Consider the following 6,573-nt stretch of genomic DNA (forward strand, 5'->3'; position numbering starts at 1 on the left):
ATCAGCTTGAAAGCTCTAGAACAGCAATGGACATGTCTTTATTACTAACCGATCCCCCAAGGAATCGCACAAGGGAAAGAGACTGCTTTCGGATGGAATATGGATGCAATATGGAACGTAATTAAGATACTTTTGATTCCCAGAAAAGAAGGAATATATCCACAAGTATATGTCCCTCAGAACGCATAAGACCCTGCCTTGCCATCAGTCAATCCAACATTTCACACTTGAAACAAACAAATAAACATCCGATGGGGCGTTTGGTACGTATATTGCAGTTTTGTGTATCTTTTAGATGCGAACGAGCCGCGATTTGTAGCTGCCGCTGTTCCGTTCTGTGTTCCTGTGTGGATGCGTCAGTGTTTGTCGATATTTGAATTATTTCCATCGCCACTTGGGCCCGCAATAGGGGGGGACTGCCCCTGATGCCCCTGCCGTTGTGGGCCACTTTTTGGCCACAATTGTGTGGCCTGTGCAGTGTGTAGTGGCCACCCGCCACCCGCCATCCTCATCCCCATCAGCCCCCAGCCAGTCGAGAGAGAGTCGCCCGTTGTTGTAAATCAATTGGACGCTGAGTGCCCTAATGTGCTGTCGATGGGTTTACAATCCGTCAAAACAGTTGCCACGGGTACACGGGGCCGCAGCAACGCGCACAGTGGGGGCAGGCATGCACAAGTGCATCATCATTGCCACCAGCGACCTATTACAGGAGTGTTCTCAAATAAACAATCAATCTGGAGAGCGTGGCGTGGAGTGTGGCAATGGGGAAGCTTTTCATGGAAAATGCCATAAAAACGTAACATCGGAAAGTAATTTAATTTGAAATTAGATTAATTGGGGAAATGGTATTTCATTTAATGGAAATTATATCACACAAGATCTTTTGTAGAAATTGGAATATTATCTCTAAAGTTTTATGATTTTCTATTATGATGATTCTTTGGAGATATGTAGATCCTAAATATTTAGTCCCTAAAAATCGAGAAAATTTATATTTATGTTTTAAAAGCGCTTTTCTTTCAGTTTCCCTTAAAAGTATACATTCCGAAAGTCTCTGGATTGCTTTAATGATAATTATTTCATCTTTTCTTTCGATTCTGCAATAAAATTTCCTCCCTTGACTCTTGAATACCTTAAGGATATCTCTACTCGTAGTTGATCTTCCTCTAACGATCCTGCAACCTTGTGTATACCGATTCTTCCACCTCTAAATACCATAACCATCGATCAATGGATCGTGTGCCTATGGATCGCAGCCAATGAGCAGCAAAACAGAAGCATTCCAATGGACAAAAACCTGTCGAGTAGCTTTTGTCGTGAAAGAAGCGAGAGAGAGAGAGAGAGAAAGAGAGAGAAAAACCTGAGCCTGAAAATTGTAACAATGGCAGAGGCACAGAGCCACAAAGCGATCAAAAGTTACAGCCCGGCAATGTATCAATGTCAGCAGGAGAATGGGCAATGGGGCAATGGTATGGGGGATGGGTGCCACCTTCTGTGGAGGCACTTTACCCATTGGCCAGAGTCGCTGATGGGATTGCAGAGCAGCATTCTCCTGATGGGATGTACGAGGAGCAGCACCGGCCTGATGGGATGTTCGGTCGCCCCATTGTCTTCTTTTGGGACCAGCCCAAATGTCAACTTTTTGAGATGTTTCCTACTGGACCGCAGTAGCCGCATCTTATTGGTTGGATACATGCATCCACGGACTTCAGTTGGCCATTGTTTATTCCTGCATCGGACCAGACCAGACCGGACCTCTCTCTCTCATTCTGTCGATATGGACTTGCCTCTCGTTGTGTCGTTGTCGTCGCCGTGTCAAAAGCCACAGCAGAAAAAGCGGGAAAAAAGACGAGAGGAAATGTAATCGCATGCCAAACAAAAACACTCTATAAGAAATAATAAACAAATCATCTCGCATCCACAGAGACGGAGACGGAGGGAATTCCGATGCCGATTCTGGCCACCCGCATACGAAGCGCGATATTGATTCGATCGCCATGGCTGTCAGGGCTGTTACGAGCTGGAGGTGCCCACTCCTTACCGATCCAACTGTGAGGCTGTCGAGGCACTTGATTTGAGTTTTCATAATTGCATGTCTTGCGGTGGAAACTTGGGTGTTTTTCCTAGCAGAAAAAAAGAGTTGTGTAGTGCGCGGATGAGGAAAGGGAACCCCACAGACCAGAGATGTGTCTGTGTATCTGTGTAATGTGCAATTGCTCTCAATTTCCATAGTGCGAGACATGAATGTAAGTAGCAGATGGAATGGTATTCCTTCTCTTAAGTGTGGGATTACGCGTTATGCAGCAGCGCTTCTCAGTCGATTGCAGTCCTACCTGAGATGTGCTCGGAACAAGCTTTTGGAAAGATTAAAGCTTAGCGTCTTCCTATGTGGGGTCACGCGTCTTGCAGCAGCGCACCCCAGTCGAGAGTTTTTTCAGAGATCTGCTAGTAACATGCTTCCGATTGGATATATACTGTAAAATACTGTCCATAAACTCATGTCTGGCACCTTTCGAGCATCTCTTCGTTGGCTACACATTCGCGAACATCTATCAGTGGAGGATGCCGATGCCTGCCAAGAACGCCAACTGCTGTGGAGCAGATTGTGGATCGTCGATCGCCATGGAGAGCTGTCGGTGCAGCTCCCACAACACATAACCGCCTAAGATGTGCTGCTGGAGAGGAGGGAAGGTTATTCCCGGGACTCGGAGTCGGCGCGCGCCTGTTGATTGCTCGAGTGGAATTGAGTATCGCAGCTGCTGGTGGGATTCTCGAATTCAGTGCTTATTTTAGTTGGGCAAACTGTCAAAGATATCCCCAGCTTGTTGCCACTACTGGTGCTCGTCCTCCCACCCACTCCCACCTACCACTGCACCGCGCATCGATTGTTGCTTCGTGTGGTTCGTGGTGTTGCATGGTAGATCGCTTGATTGATGATTTGTTTATTTTGATGTACGCCAAAAAGGGGTCTGGGGGCAAACATCGCTTCGCACCCCAGAGGAGGGATAAATTATGCCAATATTTGTGTGTGTCTGCCGAGGTCTGTCTGCCGGCTCGATCGGTGGCAAATGTATATTTGGGGCAAGAACCGTCAGGCCGCCACCGCCCCACAGCGAAAGTGCGATCCGTACGAGTATTGTTTTTTCTTAATTTATGAATTATAATTTATTCGTACGATTGGCAACCACATTTCAGCCGCTCCACAAATCCCTTTCCCCCCCGCATCGTTTTGATATACAACAGCTATTAAAATGGATCATTCTCCCAAGGAATGTTCTGCCAGATAATACGAAAATACTTTTCTCTGGGCAATTTTTGACTGTTCGAGTGTATCAATCATTTGAGGTTTTCCATTGATTGTGCTGATGGATTGAAAGCGTTTTGTTGCCGTTTCTTTGCTAGAATTTATTGAAAAATATGAGTGTTTTATTTTAATAGAAATTGTTGTTGAGGGAAACATGATTTATTAGTTGGTTATTTGTGGAGAAACTATGGCTTTTAATAAGATTTTTAAAAATTGTTTCAGAGGTAAATCTACAGTTTAGAGGAGCTTTTGCAATAATTAGGAATATTTAGGAACGTTGTAACGGAACAGAAAGAAGCTTAACAATGTATATTACATTAGGAACGTTGAAAATCGTACAGAAAACGGCTTTTCAGGGACATTCCATTAAAAAAATCTCAGGAATTGAACAGGAATCACCATAAAAAAGGTTTATTCCTGGTAAGAATAAGTATTCCATTAAGGAACCTAAGACATTGAACAAGAAATAAATAAATCCATTTAGGAACCAATGGAAATGGAACTTGTAATAGCATAACAATAGGAATCACCTTCAGAAACCTTGAAAAGAAACTTGGAAGAGAATAGAACGGGATATTTCACAATTTCTTAATGCTTTTCCAGAACTTATTCCTTATGGACGAACTTTATCTCTTCTTCCAACCATTCCAAACAAGAAAATCCCCTTCCTACTCCATAGATTTCTCCCCCGCAAACACTTTTCAATCATCTTTGCTCTTCCCACAGATTGTACCAATTTTAGAGCTGTAAATTCTTAGCAGTAGATGATGCTGCACCCTGTGTTCCAGCCACACCAAGGGGCCAATGGGGACACTAATTGCTTGGGACACATTTCTTATGCCTGCCGCTGACACTGACGCCTTCTGGTGTCCGCTCCTTGGTCCGCCATGGGTCCGCCTGTCGCCGTTAGCTCTTATCAGTGGAATTTTAAAGCGCATCTTGACAAAAAAAAACACACAAAATAAAAAAAAGGGAAGGCCAAGAGCCGAACCAAGAAAAAGAAGAATGTGAGCCGACTTTGGACATGGGCAATTCATACGCCGTCTGGTGGGCCTCCTCCTTCTGTGGCTGCCTTGGCTGGCTGCCTGCCTGCTAATTCGCTGGCATTTTCTTTATTTTAGCCAAATGCGTTGGTCGTACCCCAACTTCCTCTAGTGATGACCGTTGTCGTCTTTTGGCTCTTTCCTCTTCACAGCTTCAATTGCCGCCTTCGCCATGAAATTCTTGATATCTTTTGTTTGTCCTCACGCTCCTGCCGCTGCCTGCCTGCTGCCTGCCTGCCTGCTGTCTGCTGTCCTAACGCATCTTTGTCCTTTCCTTTTTCTCTAATTAAAAAAAAAATGGAAAGAGGAAACGAGCCGAGTGACCGCACTAATTAGCCTCAAAGCCACATTTGGTATGCTTTTGATTTGTAAAAGATTTGCGCGCGATTCCTTAAAAACAGAGAAAGAAAAGGGGAAACTTTTCGGTTGGATTGCATTTCTCACAATAATTACAAGGATCCCCTGCTCTTCGTTTTGTTGTAGCTGCTGTCAGCAATGAAACAATTCGGTAAACATGTCACATGCAACCGAATCAATTTTCGCATCAATTCGTGGGTATTGTGTGAAATGAAATGCCATCTCCAGGTCCAGTTTACAAGTTCCTTCCTCCCCTGATTGTTGGCCTGGACACTGAGCCAAGGGATGCTCCTGGAAGGGGGGGGGGATTCCTGGGTGGACGAGTGAAGCATTTGGAAAGTAACCAGTAAGGAATCTTCTTCGCTTTTGGGGTTTCGCCCCATCAAAAGTCAACGAAAGACAAAGATTGCTGGGGAATGAAATTGAAAATATATATATACTATACTTATTTTTCGATGTTTTTCCTAGAGGCAGGGGCGGTAGTCGAAAGGGGGGATTCGATAAAGAAGGGGAACAATATATTCATAAAATATTAGGTAGGACTGGGAAGCCTTGAATATGAAGAGTATTTCTAATCCTATCTAAAGATCATATATCTAGAGCTCGAATCATCGGTTATTGTAAAATTATAACAAAAAATGGTAATGAAAACGTTTCTGTTCCAATTTCCTAAATCGAATAACCTGTTTTCAACTTTTTCCTATTCCATTTCTAATGTTTTTAAATATAAAAATAATGGAAAAATTGCAACAAATAGATTAAGTTCCATTTTCAATGTTCCTATATGGTATAAGAACTGTAACTGTTCCATTTCGTATGTTCCCAAATGGATAATAATTAAATAATTACAAAGAAACGCTGAAATTCGGGATTAACCGTAAAAAATAGTTATTTTCCTTAGATATACCTGGAAATTTGTGATTTGAGGGAGAAAACTTAACATTTGGAATTTTCCAAAGAACTCTAACCTTATCTTACTTTTTAACTAATAATTCCCTGCCTTTTCTCAATGAATATAATCATTTAACGTATCCCGTCAAACAACATTTTCCAAGATGAGAGCATAGGAAACCCCATAACTCCATTCAAAAACCCTGTAATCCCTCACTAATCCCCTTTTTGCCACGTCTCTGGCTGCCTTAGAGCCACACACATTTTCGATGCTGCTTGGAGCTTCGAGCTTCTGCTGATGATGCAACGAATGACGCTGATGGCTTCGACTTGGACTCCGATTCCGACTTGGACTTGGACTTGGCCAATGCGATTCAAGTTGTTGTCGACTGTAATTAAAAGCAGTGCACAGCGAACATGTTGGCCAAGAGATGAGATTGAAAGGATGAGACAGAGGCAGAGGCAGAAACTCTGGCGGGACTTGCACTTGTTTGCACACATCGAAATTGCTCAGACACTTGATGACAATTTCAGTTAAAAGAAAAACTTGTAGCAACACATTCTTTCAGCCAAAATGGCAAGAGAGAGAGGGAGAGAACCCCACTTGAAGGTTGGAAGAGACAGACAGAAAGATAGAGAATGTTCTCAAGAACATTTTAATCAATGAGCAGAAACCCAAAGACGAATAACTTTCGACCGGACACCGGTGTGGCATCTAACGATTGCTGCTGTGTCTGCGTCTTTGGCCAAATTAGCAATGGAATAAAATCAGGGGAGGAAAATAAAAAAAAAGAACCAACGAAGGAAAAATCTCTTAGATGAAGAGAAACCTCAGATAGACAAGGACAAATAATGACAAGCCAAAGGTCCTGCTAACGTTTGCTATTATCTATCCCCCCTCCCGACCCCCCTCCCGACCCCTGGTAGTGGTGCGTTCTGGGAACGTGTGAATCGTACAATGCCGCCAAACGAATCGAA

Source organism: Drosophila persimilis, unplaced genomic scaffold, assembly GCF_003286085.1.
Source record: "Drosophila persimilis strain 14011-0111.01,24,50 unplaced genomic scaffold, DperRS2 tig00000124-arrow-pilon, whole genome shotgun sequence".
Classification (NCBI taxonomy): domain Eukaryota; kingdom Metazoa; phylum Arthropoda; class Insecta; order Diptera; family Drosophilidae; genus Drosophila; species Drosophila persimilis.